This window comes from Dama dama, chromosome 22 (assembly GCF_033118175.1).
Source record: "Dama dama isolate Ldn47 chromosome 22, ASM3311817v1, whole genome shotgun sequence".
In the NCBI taxonomy this organism is placed as follows: domain Eukaryota; kingdom Metazoa; phylum Chordata; class Mammalia; order Artiodactyla; family Cervidae; genus Dama; species Dama dama.
In genome coordinates, this window is record NC_083702.1 from 12603338 (window position 1) to 12618657 (window position 15320).

The 15320-nt window shown below is 46.3% G+C and overlaps 1 long non-coding RNA gene and 1 other non-coding gene across 2 annotated transcripts in view; one reads left to right on the plus strand and one right to left on the minus strand.

The window, feature by feature from the left end:
- On the plus strand, positions 1 to 107 carry LOC133044144 (U6 spliceosomal RNA). Its single transcript, XR_009689886.1, has one exon. It is a non-coding gene; the product is annotated as a U6 spliceosomal RNA (small nuclear RNA).
- Positions 108 to 1949: 1842 nt separating this feature from the next.
- LOC133043226 (uncharacterized) overlaps positions 1950 to 15320 on the minus strand; it is a 96129-nt gene continuing 82758 nt past the window's right edge. The window contains exon 3 of the long non-coding RNA XR_009689672.1: positions 1950 to 2013. This is a non-coding gene — a long non-coding RNA (uncharacterized LOC133043226). The remainder of the gene's footprint in view (positions 2014 to 15320) is intronic.

Here is a 15320-nt window from a genome sequence, read left to right on the forward strand (position 1 = left end):
GTGCTCACTTCAGCAGCACATATACTAAAATTGGAATGATACAGAGAAGATTAGCATGGCCCCCGCGCAAGGATGACAGGCAAATTCATGAAGCGTTCCATATTTTTTTGTAGAAAAAAACAGTTCATTGTTTCAAAGGAGAGATGTCAACATAACTGTGACTTGAAATAGTGGCAGATGAATATGTAGCTTATCACTGATTCAGAATAAAAGTTATTTTTCAGAAACAAACAAACAAAAGAACATTTGTGCATCTGAGAATACTATCAAAAGAATGAAAAGACAGCCTACAGAATGGGGGGAAGGACTTCCCTGGGGGTCCAGTAGCTAAGACTCTGAGCTCCCAGTGCAGGGGCCCCGGCTTTGAACCCTGGTCAGGGAACTATATTCCACATGCTGCAACTAAGAGTCTCATGCCCCTACTAAAGATTTCACTTACTGCAACTAAGACCCAGCGCAGCCAAACAAATAAACATAAAAAAAAAAAAAAAAAAAAAGAATGGGGGGAGATATTTTCACATCATATATCAGATAAGAAGTCAGTATCCAGAAGATAGAAAGAATGCCTACAATTCAATAACAACAAAAAAAAAAAAAACCACTCAATATAAAAATGGGCAGAAGGCTTGAATAGATATTTCTTCAAAGTATTACTCAGATGACTAGTAAGCACATAAAAAGATGATCAAATCACCAGTCATTAGGGAAAAGCAAATCAAGACCACAGTCAGATATCACTTCACAGCCACTGGAATGGCTATTATACGTAACGTATTCTTTTAAAAAAACGAAAGTGACAAATGTTGGTAAGGACATGGAGAAATTCAAACACTTGCTCATTGCTGATGGGAATGTAAAATAGTGCAGCCATCATGGAAAACAGTTTGACAGTTCCTCAAAAGCTAAACATAGTACGACCATATGATCCAGTAATTCCACTTCTGGGTAAACACCCAAAGGAATTGAAAGCAGGAACTCAAACAGATATTTGGCACCCATGTTCATGGCAGCATCACTCACCACAGTCAAAAGGAGCTCCACAGACAGAGGGATAAACAAAAGGTGGTCCATCCATACACAGGAATATTATTCAGTCCTAAATAGGAGGGAGATCCTGGTGCTGGCAACAACAGGGATGAACCCTGAAGAAGTTACTCTATGTAAACTAAGCCAGACGCAAAAGAGTGAACGTGCTTATATGACTTACTGAAGCAGACACACTCCTAGAGATGGAAAGCAGACCAGAGGTTATACCAAGGTCTGGGGAGGGAGGGAGGTGGTTACTGCTTAGTGGGTACAGAGTGTCCATGCTGGGTCACAAAAAAGTTTTGGAAATAGATATTGGTGATGGTTGTAGAACATGGTGAAGGTAATTAATGTCACTGAATTACATACTTAAAAATGGTTAAAACAGGGACTTCCCTGGTAGTCCAGTGGCTAAGACTCTGTGCTCCCAAAGCAGGGTCCCCAGGTTCAATTCCTGGTCCGGGAATTAGATTCCACATTCTGCAGATAAATAAGATTCTGCATGCTTCAATTAAGACACAGTGCAGCCAAATAAATATTTTTTTAAAAAATGACTAAAATGGCAAATTTTATGTTTTATGTATTTTGCCACAATTTGAAAAAAAGGGAAAAGTGCCAAAAGAAAGGAAGGAAGGAAGAAAGAGAATAATGTCAAAAGCCCTTCAAAGGAACCCCTTCAGTAACATCCAGGGCACCCAGATAACATCTTTGATAAAGCAATTTTTACAGGCCTCTGGAATAGGCGATAAGGCCAAGTGATGAGCAGGACAGGTGTGTGATGAGTACATACCTGTGTGTCAAGTGGGGGCATCTGCAGCTGCCATCCATGCCTGGTGATGATGATGCTTTGAGAAAAGCAGCTTCAGGCTGGGTGGTTGGCTCCGGTTACTCTGAAATCCAACTCCTTCAAGGTTGAGCTCCCCTCTTGACCTCCTTGTTTGGCTGCTCTTTCATTGTAATGAGCCAAGGCCACAGTCAGCTTACCACCTGATTCAGGAGACACTCAGATGCACCATCGAGGTGTCTCTTCAGCTTTCACCGCAGGTGACTGAGTGATCCTCAGTCTCACACTTGACTATCCATCTTGCTCTGTCACCTCTGCTTTTATTTGTATATTTTTGTATTATTTTATTTGTGTCATTTTGTTTGCTTTTACTAATTTTATTTGCATATGGTTGCCTTAGAATGTTATTATTTTCTGCTGTGCAGCAAAGTGAATCAGCTATATGTACACATATATCCCCCCCTTTTTTTTTTGGATTTTCATCCCATTTAGGTCAGGCTTCCCTGGCTCAGATGGTGAAGAATCTGCCTGCAATACAGGAGCCACAGGAGACCTGGTTCGATTCCTGGGTTGGGAAGATCCCCTGGAGAAGGAAATGGCAACCCACTCCAATATTCTCGCCTGGAGAACTCCACGGACCGAGGAGCCTGGCGGGCTACAGTCCATGGGGTCGCAAAGAGTCAGACACCACTGAGCAACTCACACCAAGTCCATGTAGGTCACCACAGAGCCCTGAGTAGGGTTCCCTGTGCTGCATAGCAGGTTCTCACTTCACTTCAGTCCCTCAGTTGGGTCCAACTCTGCGACCCCATAGACTACAGCACGCCAGGCTTTCCTGTCTATCACCAACTCCTGTTAACTAATGAGGTTCTCGTTAGTTATCTATTTTACACATAGTAGTGTATCTATGTCAATCCCAGTCTCTCCATTCATCCAAGCCCCCCACCCCCTGTCACCTCTGCCTTTAAAACCTCACTCTTTGAGCCCTTCTAGGTGCTGAATGGACTTCAAAACCGTCATTCTGGTTCTTCCTGTTTAGCACCTGCTGTTGTGACTGCCCTCCTGCAAGAGGCACGGAAAATGACTCTTCCTGGCTGTTTCCTTTGACCATGGTGCATCCCCTGCCCCAGTGGGAGTGCAGCCAGGAACCCAGGTGCTCTCCCCGCTCTATTCCTGCCTTCAGATCGTCTTCGCTGGACACAAGAAGCGCCTGTCTCTGCAGCCACCGCACGGCCAACCCTGTGGCGGGCCCTCCTGCACTTGGCCCTGTTTCCCCTGAGAACTTCCTGCTAGTTCTTTTCCGTGATTCTTTAGGGCTTTGTCTTTCTCCGGCCGTATCCTGTGGGGGGATTCACCTCTCTCCTTCAAAGGCTTACGCCAGGCAGGATCTCAGATCGTGACCATTTTCAGAGAACTGTGTACACAGGAAAAAGTCTGAGACATGCTCTCTAAAACGCTCCCTTGCTGAAATTTAATTTTGACATCTTGCCACATGAAAGTTTTTCCTTTTTTTTTTTTTTTGAATTGCAGTAAAATAGACCAAACGTAAAATCTGCCATCTTAAGCATTTTTAAGTGTGCAGTTGGGTAGTATCGAGTATATTCACGCTATTGTGCAACCAATCCCCAGAACCCTCTGTGTCTTGTAAAACTGAAGTTCTGCCCCCATTAAACAGCAACTCCCCTCCCCCCACCCAGCTCCTGGCACACCATTCTTCTTTCGGTCTCTGTGAATCTGACTGGTCTGTACCTCATTTGAGGGCAATCATACAATAGCTGTCTTTCTGTGGCCTGTTTCACTTGACACAATACTTTCACAGTCCATCCATGTTGCAGCATGTGTCAGAATCTCCTTCCTTTTGAACGCTGAGTAATACTCCAGCATGCATATACACCACAGTTTGCTTACCTATTCATCTGCTGATGGATTTGGGGTTGCTTCCACCTTTCGGCTACAGTGAATTATGCTGCTGTGAACATGGGTGTATTAAATATTTTTCACTTCCTTTGGGTACATACCCAGAAGCAGGATTGCTGGATCATACGGTAATTCTAATTTTAATTTTTTTTGAGGAACTGCCATACTGTTACATAAAAGTTTCAGAGGATAACAAAATCACCCAGAAATGATCAGTGGAGGAGACTGGATTAAAGTGACACAAGGTGATAATTCTGGCATCTTTAAAATTCATCATCAATATTTCCTTTGGCCTTGGCTTTTCCTTAGATCTGTCCCTTTCCTTTAATTCAGGCTACGGAGTGAAGATGGTACTCTTCTCCAAGTGCCCGAGGCCCATGGTAACAGTCTCAGTTTATTGGAGAATGCCTTTGGGGGCTATAGTGGAGGAAGAAGCAGGATTGAGCAGAAGGAGGAATTGAGCTGCCAAGCAGGCATTGATAGCAGTCCCGCCCAGCCCGGCAGGGCACTCAGGAACCAAAATACCTTGTCACATAATTCTGTGTTGGGTCGAAACAGCAGTCTACACACCCCCCTTGGTCACTGGATGTGGGCTGTCTAGGAAAGAACATGACCTTGAGCTTGGGGACCCTCTGCAGCTGAGATGGGTTTTGAAGCCAGCATCTGGGGCCACATCTCCATCCTTAAAGCAGAGTCTGTGCGGCAGATCATCATGTCCACCATAGTAGTTTCTGAGAAAGACTGCTGACCACAAGCACCAACGAGAAGGTGGCCAGGCTACCATTTGATACCACTTATATGTGGAATCTAAAACATGACCAAATGAGCTTGTCTATGGAACAGACACAGAATGGCTGTGTGACTGCCAAGCCGAGGGAAAGGACTGATGCTGAAGCTGAAGCTCTAATACTTTGGCCACCTCATGCAAAGAGCTGACTCATTGGAAAAGACCCTGATGCTGGGAAAGATTGAAGGCAAAAGGAGGAGGGGGCGAAAGAGGATGAGATGGTTAGACAGCATCCCTGACTCAATGAACATGAGTTTGAGCAAACTCCAGGAGATAGTGGAGGATAGAGGAGCCTGGCGTGCTGCAGTCCATGGGGTCACAGAGTCGGACACTACTTAGCGACTAAAAAACAACAATGAAACAGACTCACAGCTACAGACAGCAAACTTGTGGTTGCCAAGCAGGGGGTGGGGTTAGGGGTTGAGGGAAGGATGGATTGGGAATTTGGGATTACCAGGTGCAAACTATTACATACAAAATGGAAGAACAACAAGGTCCTACTGTATAGCCAGGGAATCATATTCAACATCCTATGATAAACCATAATGGGAAAGAATATGAAAGAGAAAGAATATATATGTATAACTGAATTATTTTGCTGTACAGAAAAAATTGATGCATTGTAAATCAACTATACTTTAGTACAATAAATTTTAAATGTGGCCATGTTAGTACAAAGCAGGTCATTTGCTGGAAGAGGGTCTGTGTGGGTTGGTGAAGAGCACAGAGCACTAGGTAGGAACCCTCGGCTTTGTCCTCCTCAGCCGGGTGACCTTGATCAGGTTACTGACCCCTGCTGTGCTCCAGTTTCCTCCTATGACAAGGGTCATGCTAGAATCTGCCTCATATAAGCACTCACCGTCACATCACACCCATCACCAGCTCTGTATGTGTAATATCACCACAGATGCTTGGAGTGAAGGTGGGGTTCTAGAACCTGTGGAAGCAGCGGGAAACTAGGAGGGTGAGGATTCAGAGAGTGAGGCTAAAATGAACAATGAAAGATGAGCAGACAGCACAGAGGTAAGAAATGAGACACTCGGAGAAAATAACACAAATGGCTGGGTAGAATATCCGACTGAACTTTAAAATCAAAGGGCAACAAACAAAACAGTTTGGAAACATGACCTGGGAGCTGGTTCTCTGAATATTTCCAGGATCTTACTTGTAGCAAAATCACTTCTTACTCCGGCTCCCTCTCCTCTTTCCAGTGACCCCACTACTTTTCTCCAACCCCTACGGATCCACATGGGGGACTGCCTTTGTAGGCACATCTATTACAAGTTGTAGTAGGACTTGGAAGTTGCCATGCAAAGGGTCAGCGAGAGGTGGGACAAGAAGATCGATGCACCAAAGAAGAGACTAAGACATCATTCCATCTAGCAGGGGCTCCAGGCAAAGCTGAACACATGGGCATCAGGTGCCCATAACGGTGGGAGTAAGGGAACAGTCAGGAGCTTGGTCCTGGGTGCTGGGACCCAGCATTGGTGCTGGGACCGATCAGAGACGGACAATGTGTATAAAAGTCACAAACCCTTCAAGATAGAACACAGACAAAATAAAAGGAAGGAGTGAGAGCACTCGTGTACACTGAACTGACAGATGAGCTTTCCTTGTCCTGACTCGAAGGAGTCTGCTCCATCCCATCCACGTGAGCAGGGCCATTCCCTGCAGACGCCTCACCCCTGCACAGCGAGCCCACCCACGCCTGCAAAAGGGGCTCCTCTGGGCTAAGCGTGCTCCGAGTTCTAGACTGTGTTCCTAGCGCCTGTGTGGTTCAGCATTGCACTGGACAGCGGATTTCTCCTCTGAGTTTCCAGCATGATAGCACATCTCTGAAAAGCGGCTGAGCTCCTGAGAGAACTCGGGATGGGAGGAGACAAACATGCAGAGATCCCCACGCCCAGAGCCCCGCTTTCCACTGCGCCAACAATGGAGCGCTCCTCTCCTCCCTCCACCAGCAGGTCCATTGTCCTCCGGCTGCAAATGCAAGTGGGATAAACAGCAGCTGTGAGGCCCCTGCCCTTCCTCCTTGGAGGCCCGGGTATGGAATGTGAGAAGCCCGGCCTTAGTACAGCCGGTTCTGACTGCTCTCCAAAGAGAGCTGAGGAGGTGGGGACAGCAGACCACTCGTTCAACACAGAACATCCTCTGCAGGGAAAGGCTGGGCAGTCACAACAGCCGTCATCACTAATATTTTCCTATATTCTGCACACGCAGTAACTAGGGGAACTAGTTCTGCATAATTTATGTATGTGTATTTGCATCTGCCCGGCTCAGATGATAAAGAATCTGCATGCAATGCAGGAGATCTGGGTTCGATCCCTGGATCGGGACGATCCCCTGGAGGAGGGCACAGCAACCCACTCCAGTGTTCTTGCCTGTAAAATCCCAAGGACAGAGGAGCCTGGTGAGCTCCACAGGATCTGTAGGGCTGGGAAGAGTCAGACATGGCTGAAGGACCAACACACACACCACACACACACACACACACACACACACACACACACACACACACACAAAGCCTTATGTAGTCTCTGAGTCAATGGTTAAGTTTTTCTCCGTTTCTAATTAACTTTCGTGGCCCCCTACCCCTCGGATTCCTCAGATACATAGTAAATCTGCACTTCCTGGGGTCCACGTGCTCTGTGAAGTCGCTCCACATGAGGGACCTGCAAGTCTCTTGCCACAGCATTTCTGTCAACTGACCAACTGTGTGTGTTTCTGTTTAAAGACATCTTCTTAGACACGTGTTGCTGGGTCATTAACACTGAACCTCGGGCCCACAGCACACAACTGGAGTTTACCAGGGACACAGATTTTCTCCGAGAGGCCTGGCCCAACCTTTCTGCACTTGAGAACCCTAGGAAGCACTTTCTCACGACGCCCATTCTCGACAGCAGAAACATCAATGACAAGAATACAACTACGAAAACATGGCGCTGAGTAGACACGGAATAGGACACTTGTTTCCAGAAGCGGCTGAACTGAGAAGGTGAGCATCACCACCACCCCCCCTACACTGCAACTGGGAACACGCATGTGTTTGGGCAGCACTTGTGTGCATCTGCATATATCCTCAGAAGCCCTGCCAGGGTGCTGTGACTCTGGGGTCACAAGTACATTTTAACAAGGAGACAAATTCACAGGTACAGAATCCTGGAACTGCATGAAGTAGAGAATGTCCTGTGGGCAAACCCGTGAGTGAAGTCGCTCAGTCGTGTCCAACTCTTGGCTACCCCGTGGACTGTAGCCCACCAGGCTCCTCTGTCCATGGAATTTTCCAGGCAAGAATACTGGAGTGGGTTGCCATTTCCTTCTCCAGGGGAATCTTCCCAACCAAGGGATCGAACCCAGGTCTTCTGCATTGCAGGCAGATGCTTTAACCTCTGTGCCACCAGGAAAGCCCGTGGGCAAATCTGTATGGAACCTGAAATCAAGAAATCCTGGTTCTATCAGCTTTCAGAATGTGGAGAATTCTATTCCAGGGCCACTTTGGAGGCACTGGCCACTGTACACAGAAGTGACACTGCCACGTTCCCTGACTCCACAGTCACTAGACCACCGACGGGGAGATGCTTTCCTGTTACTGGTCATGCACTGGTTCAAAGTCAACGATTCTCAAACTATGGCCCTGGATGCAACTGTTAGAAATTCAGATGCAAACTGTTATAAGATAAACACAATGTCCTACTGTGGGTTTCCCTGGTGGCTCAGACAGTAAAGAATCTGCCTGCAATGCAGGAGATCCAGGTTCAATTCCTGGGTCAGCAAGATCCCCTGGAGAAGGGAATGGCAACCCACTCCAGTATTCTTGCCTAGAGAACCCCATGGACAGAGGAGACTGGTGGGCTATACTGTACAGTATAGCCATACTGTACAGCAAAGGGAACTATATTCAATATGCTGTGATATACCACAATGGAAAAGACTATGAGAAAACAAAAATATGGCTTCCCTGGTGGTCCCGTGTTAAGAATCCACCTGCCGATGCAGGAGACATGGGTTCGATTCCTGGTCCAGGAAGATTCCACCTGCGTCAGAGCAGCTAAGCCCGTGCGCCACCACGACTAAGCCTGTGCTCCAGAGCTGGAGAGCTACAACTACTGAAGCCTACGCACCCTGGAGCCTGTGCTCCCCAATTAGAGAAAAGCCCGGGAAGCAACGAAGACCCAGCACAGCCAAAAATAACAAGTAAGTAAATTTAAAAATATATATATATATATATATACATATGCATAACTAAATCACTTTGCTGTAGAGGAGAAATAAACACAACACTGAAAATCAACTCTACTCCAACTAAAACATTTTTAAAATAAGAACATGTGGATTCCCGGGCCCCACTCAGATCTACAGGATCAGAATCTCTGGAGATGGGCTCAGCAATCTGGGTTTTAAGAAGCCCTCCAGGAGACCCTACTGTATGCGCAAGTTTGAGAACACTGCTCTCTAAGTCAGGCAGCTTCCTCTGGTCCCCAGTGGCTCCTGGCCTGCAGTGGGCCTGACTCATTCTCCTTCCGTGTGGAAAGAGTCATGGCTTAAAAGTCAGAACAGAGTTCACATCCCACTTCTGTGTTTTACAACGGGGAGACCTTAAAGGACTGAAATACTCTGACCCTGCAGCTTCTTCATCGATGAAAACACGGAGATGAAAAGAAATACAGTAGATGAGAAAAAGTGCTCAGCACACACGAGGCCCTCAGTAAATGCTAGCTTTCTTTTCTTTCCCTCCCTTTCAGTATTCATCCCTGAACAAAACATGAAGGGTGAAGGAAAAAAAGAAAGAAAAAAAGAAAAAAAAAAAACCCAGAGAGACAGTGTTCTTTCTTTAGAATAGAATAGAGCTTGGGGCTTATCTCAGAGAAAACAATTACTATGTTCATCTCTCTCCCTCCACTCTGCGGCTCCCCTTCTTCCCCCACTACCCCGTGTGTGTGTGTGTGTGTGTGTGTGTGTGTGTGTGTGTGTGTGTGTGTGTGTGTTTGGAAAGCTGAGACTCTGGTGTCAAGTGTGGCTAGAGGGGGGAAAACACACTGAGGTCCTTTAAAGAGAACTCAGACTATTTTACTGAGCTCCTTGACCTTCATAAACAGTAAAAAAGCCAGTCCCTAGACTCCTTACATCCTTCCGGTTTCCCTCCTGTCTGCTGCCTCCACCAGGCAATTCCTCATTCTGCTTTCCTTCTGCCTAAGGAACTAGAAACTCCTTTCAGCTGGCTTGCTAGGATCTTCAAAGACTTTGAACAATGGGTGACTGCAGACTACTGCCAACCACCCCTGCGACCCCCCAGACAGAGCTGAGGGAGAATCCAGGTTTCAACTCACCAGCCCTTCCTTCATCCTGAGTTTGAAGTCACTAAAATCAAAGGAGGGGCTTCCCAGGTGGCGCTAGTGGTAAAGAACCCGCCTGCCAGTGCAGGAGACATAGGAGACACAGGTTCGATCTCTGGGTCAGGAAGATTCCCTAGGGAAGGAAATGATAACCCACTCCAGTGTTCTTGCCTGGAGAATCCCATGGACAGAGGAGTCTGGTGGGCTACAGTCCATGGGGTCACAAAGAGTCGGACACAACTGAAGTGACTTAGCACACAAAATCAAAGAGGCGCCTAGCAAGGTGTTATATTCAGAGAATCTAATTCTGCATGTTGGAAAAAAGTTTTTTTAATTATTTATATATTTGCCTGCACTGGGTCTTAGTTGCAGCAGACAGGCTCAGGCAGGCTCAGTTGCCCCATAACATGCAGGATCTTAGTTTTCTGACCAGGGATCAGACTGGCATCACCTGCATTGGAAGGCATATTTTTAACCACTAGACCACAAGGAGACTAAGGGAAGTCCCAGAAGTTGCCTCTTTTTTTGGTTCCTCCTAGGACTGCAGTCCCTCTTTGACTGCCTTCCCAGACACTATCTTCCTAGAGACCTGCTGCGGCTGCCAGTGTCTAAAATAGTTTATCACAGTCTTGATTCCTTGCCCCCGAGCAGTGGTAACACTCAGGAAACTAACCAACATTTACAGTGAGGAAGAGATGGTTACGGTCCTGGAATTTTATTGGTAAAAACCAACAGGAATTTAGCGGTTAAAAACCAACTGCCCTGTTCTGAGCCAGGGAGATTCCTGAATGCAGGTTTCGAGATGTCTCATCAGCCTTCCTCACCTTAATTGTTTTATACGTCAACTCAGGCTCTGCTTCAGCTAGACAAGCCTAATAGTATTTCCTTCCTGATGCAGTTTCCTTCTCTGAAAACAGAGCTAGAGGCAGCTCAGACCCAGCAAAGAGAGGTGACTGATCCAGATCATGTTTGGGTCCAGGGTTCCTTCTCCATCCAGCATTATACCTCTCTTCCCAACCCCTAAGCCACTGTCTTAAGCCTTCCCTGTAACCTTCCCTGGGTGTGCTTAGCTGCTCGGTTGTGTCTGACTCTGTGACCCCATGGATTGTAGCCTGCCAGGCTCCATGAGATTTTCCTGGCAAACATACTGGAGTGGGTTGCCATTTCCTTCTCCACCCTGAAACCCCAAACCTTGCTTTTTCCTTTCTACCAAAACCTGTCCTCAAACCTTTCAAATCTCTTGAAAATTTGGCTTCTCCGAGCAATCAGACCTTTCTGATCCTCATCAGACTCTGTTCATCCCATTTACTCCAAGATTCTCTTTCTCTTCCAAGCAAAGAATGATACACAGTAGGACCATCAAAATTTCTGACTTGGAGGATTATCCCAGTTTTTAATAGATAAGGACCCCAACTAGCTATGTCATTAGTCAGAGGTCCCTAAGCTGGGAACAAAGTCAAGTCTAAAACTCATGCCTCTGAGTCCACAGTTCAGGATTTTGTTTTCATTACATGAAAGTGTCTATTTGTGTTTCTTTTCTCCATCAATATTCTAATGTCTTTTAAAATTTTTTCTTTATCTACTTATTTATTTGCCTGTGTCAGGTTTTAGTTGCCACACTCCAGATCTCTGTTGCCCACTGTGGGATCTTTTTTTTTTTTGTTTGTGTTTCGTCGCAGCACATGGGATCTTCTGGTTCCTTGACCAGGGATCGAACCCAGGCCCTCTGCATTGGGAGCGCCGAGTCCTAGCCACCAGACCACTAGGGAAGTCCAAATATTCTTCTTCTTATATCTTTACATGAGGTTGTTTTTTCAAACTTCCTTTGTCACCATTACTGGTGACATGATAAATCTCAATCAATATCACAACTCAGCATTTCCCCAGAATACCCTACGTGGGACCCACAGTGGCACTGCTGATGGCCCACTCCCTAAATTCTTTCTCCTTATGTCCCAAATGACTCTAGCTTTATCCTCCAAAGACGGTCCATCCCCCTCAAGCCTTAAGGAGGCCAGAGTTGGTACAACAAAAGAAACACTGCTACTGATGCAGAAAATCCACTCCTTTATCTGAAACATGAAATATCAAAATACAGCTGGTTGAACTGGAAGAGCCTGACAGATGGGGCTCACAGGGGACATCATATTGTGGATACTGACCCAAGGCTCCTCTAATAGGATTCACAGGACCCGATACCCACTAGTGTGAAGGCGCCAGACTTCAGAAGAGCCGTTATGACCCAGCTATAATGCACTGGGAGCAAGGAACTCCTGCCGAAAGCTGGGCCAATCAGACTCTCTTATGGCAATTTAGAATTGAGGCTTCACACACTGGTATGTGTCCTTTGGAGGCTAGAATTATGCAGTAATGCAAAGTTAGGGCCCAGGTGGCCTTGACTGATGATACTGTGAAAGAGGGAGTGAAGCAGAACCTCAGAGAAGCAGAGGTGAGACACTCAAAGAAACAGACAGCCATTTGGGATTCTCATTCCTGGTTCCATCTCTTTGTGACTTGTATGCATGCATGCTCAGTTGTCTCCAGCTCTTCGCGACCCCATGGACTGCAGCCCACCAGGCTCCTATGTCCATGGGATTCTCCAGGCAAGAATACTGGAGTGGGTTGCCATTTCCTTCTCCAGGGGATCTTCCTGACCCAGAGATCAAACCTACATCTCCTGTGTCTCCTGCATCGGTAGGTAGATTCTTTACCACTGAGCCACCTGGGAAGCCTGTCTGTGGTTTGCAGGAAACCCAATAAGTCCACCAAACCTGTTTATTCCCCTTTCTTTCTTTTTTTGCTGCTTTACCTGAACTAGTCGAGCGGGTTTCCTCTGCAACAGAGAAGTCTGGACTGAGACCCTTCCCTTCCAGAGCTGAAAGGTGAACCAGGCAGCCGACCCTGGCTAGGAAGTCAGGGCGATCTGGCCAAGGACTGGAAGGTGGTGACTGTTTCCTTCTCTGTAGGCAGAGGTGCTGGTCAGGCTTGGATTTTCTGTGCATCGGGGCTCTCAACCTGAGATATATTCCTCTGTCCACTCCGAACCCCATCCAGGTAAACAGAGCAGCAGTTGCCAGCCCTCAGCATTCACAGAACTTAACTTCCCCTCATGCACTTCCTTCTGAAGCACCTAGAAGACACTTTTGCTTGTTTGGGGACAAAAGCAAGCCCAAAACCTTATTAAAGTGAATCCAGGGACTTCCCTGAAGGTCTGGTGGCTGGGAGTTCATGCTTCCAATGCAGTGGGGCCCCCTGGATTCAATCCCTGGTTGGGGAACTACAGCCCACATGGCGAAACTAAAGTTAGCATGCTTTAAGTTAGCATGCTGCAACTTAAAGAGTCCACATGTTGCAACTAAAACAGGAAAGAAAATTAAAAAAAAAAAGATCCTGAATGCTGCAACTAAGACCTGACACAGCCAAATAAATAAATAAACATGAAAAAAGAAAAAAGGGAATCCAACTGGTTTTGGCTTTTTGCCTCTAACTTCTGTTGGGAGCAGAGATTCTCCACCTCAGTCACTAGCACTATTTTTATGATTTTTGATATATCCACATACCACTGGTACTATTTCGTTACTATTTAAAATATATATACATAAATTTTTTTGTTTATCCTAACCTGTAATATTCATTGATAAAACCATGGGCTTATAAGGTATATTATATTTTTTCTAATAAATACCTAAATGCAAAACTATTACCAAAAAAAAAATGTATTTTTTTTAACCACCTAAGATCATCTCATGTGTACCACCTTAGGAAACACTAGTATCACGTGGGTTTTGGATCAGCTGGGCTTGGTTCAGGTATTAGCTCTGCCATTTAATACCTGCATGACCTTGGGCCAGTCACTCAATCTCTGTAAACTTCAATTTTGTCACAATTTCCCAGGGGTCCATGGCTAAGAGTCGGCACTCCCAATGCAGGGGGGCTGGGTTCCACCCCCGGTCGGGGAACCCGATCCCACAGGCCGCAACTAAAGATCTCACGTGCTGCAACTAAGACCTGGCGCAGCCAAATAAAAACATAACTGAATAAACAAAACAAAATAAAACAACAACAACAACAATAAAAGCGTAACTGTGTCCTCGTCAGGGTTTTGGTGAGGATGCAATGGGGTAGTGGTACACACAGCGTATTCAGCTTGCAGATGGTACCAGCATACAGGAAACGCTGGGTGGATGTTGCCTGGCACGGCTGCTGGCCCTGCACCTCCCACTTCTTCACTACATTCACTCCTCTTTCTTCCCTTTCTTCTCTTCTCAATCAAGGCACCAGCATGAAGTGGGTTTGTTTATTGAAGTGTAGGGAATTTATACAGATCCCTCCCAGAGGCCAGGATAGAAAGCTAAGTGTGCAGCCTCTGAGAGGTCCAGATTGGTGGCATCTAATGACGTGACTTACTACTCTGCCTGCTGCAGTGGCCAAGATAATGACATTGCCTCCACAGAACCTTGTTCTGAAGGTTTTCAAAGCCTCGCGGACATAATTGAACGCAACCCCAGTAAGTGTGGACAAGCATTATCTTCCTCCTTTATCAGGTGTGGGAATCAAGACCCTAATGGGCCTGGTCTGGTTACTCAGCAACAGTGGCAGAGCCTCACAGAGGAGTCCAGGACCCCCTTCAGAGGCCACCATACCGCCTTCCCATGTGACGTGGAAGGTCCTGTGAGCCTTCTGGAAGTGAGCAGGGAGGGGGTTCTGTGCACAAATAAGATATGAACACTGGGGACTTCCCTGGAGGTCCAGTCATTAAGACTCCACATGCCCAATGCAAAGCGACCTAGGTTCAATCCCTGGTCAGGGAACTAGATCCCAAATGCCTCAACTAAGACTTGATATAGCCAAATTTTTAAAAATATACATGAACACTGAATCAAACACAGTTAAGACAGGTTTCTTTTCTGTGAGACTTCAATTGTTCATATGCTAATATGCATTACGATTCTCCAACAGGGAGACAGAGAGAACTTACTTTAGTGCATGTGACCACAACCCTGTGGCTGTTCAGTCGCTAAGTCATGTCCGACTCTTTTTGACCCATGGACTGCAGCACATCAGCCTACTCTGATCTCTACTATCTCCTGGAGCTTGCTCAAATTCATGTCCATTAAGTCGGGGATGCTATCTAACCATCTCATCCTCTGTCACCCCCTTCTCCTCTTGCCTTCAATCTTTTCGAGCATCAGGGTCTTTTCCAATGAGTAGACTCTTCACATCAGGTGGCCAGAGTATTGGAGCTTCAGCTTCAGCATCAGTCCTTCCAATGACCACAACCCTACCTATTTAGCAATTCTTATGATACATATCCTCAGAGCTCTTGTTTGGAAACAGAGCTTGAGCTGATCTTACTGGCATGAATTCTACTCATTTGACTCCCTTACATGATTAAGCTGCTCTTAAAACGCTGAAAAATAGCCATGTCTGAAGTTATTCCACCCCCACACTCCCATGGTCCCACCTCAGAGAC